Raw genomic sequence first — 599 nt, forward strand, 5'->3', positions numbered from 1 at the left:
GCTGATTTTTGTATTTTTAGTAGAGACGCGGTTTTGCCATGTTGGCCAGGCTGGTCTAGAACTCCTGGCCTCAAGTGATCCACCTGCCTTCGCCTCCCAAAGTGCTAGGATCACAGGTGTGAGCCACTGAACCCAGCCTAAAATAATTCTTTCTCTGTGTCTATCACCTGCTTGATTTAGTTAGCTTAATTAATCTAGTTCGAGGTAACAACCCAGGTATATTTGAACTTGTGCAGCAGTAAGGCTGCCACTAATGAGAAAGGAAGAGAGAAGAAATAGGGGTAAGGATTCTTGACTACAGAACAAGGAAGCACTTTTTTTTTTTTTTTTTTTTTTTTAGAGACAGAGTCTCACTCTGTCACCCAGCCTGGAGTGCAGTGGCACGATCTCGGCTCACTGCAGGCTCCGTCTCTCTGGCTTACACCATTCTCCTGCCCCAGCCTCCCGAGTAGCTGGGACTACAGGCGCCCGCCACCACGCCCGGCTAATTTTTTGTATTTTTAGTTCACTGTGTTAGCCAGGATGGTCTCGATCTCCTGACCTTGTGATCCGCCCGCCTCGGCCTCCCAAAGTGCTGGGATTATAGGCATGAGCCACCG

General features: G+C 48.7%; 1 protein-coding gene across 1 annotated transcript in view; it reads left to right on the top strand.

The window, feature by feature from the left end:
- GALNT12 (polypeptide N-acetylgalactosaminyltransferase 12) overlaps positions 1-599 on the top strand; it is a gene marked incomplete at its 5' end in the record, with an annotated part of 50,160 nt that overhangs the window by 41,170 nt on the left and 8,391 nt on the right. The window lies entirely within an intron of this gene.

Source organism: Mandrillus leucophaeus, unplaced genomic scaffold (genome assembly GCF_000951045.1).
Source record: "Mandrillus leucophaeus isolate KB7577 unplaced genomic scaffold, Mleu.le_1.0 Scaffold433, whole genome shotgun sequence".
Lineage (NCBI taxonomy): Eukaryota > Metazoa > Chordata > Mammalia > Primates > Cercopithecidae > Mandrillus > Mandrillus leucophaeus.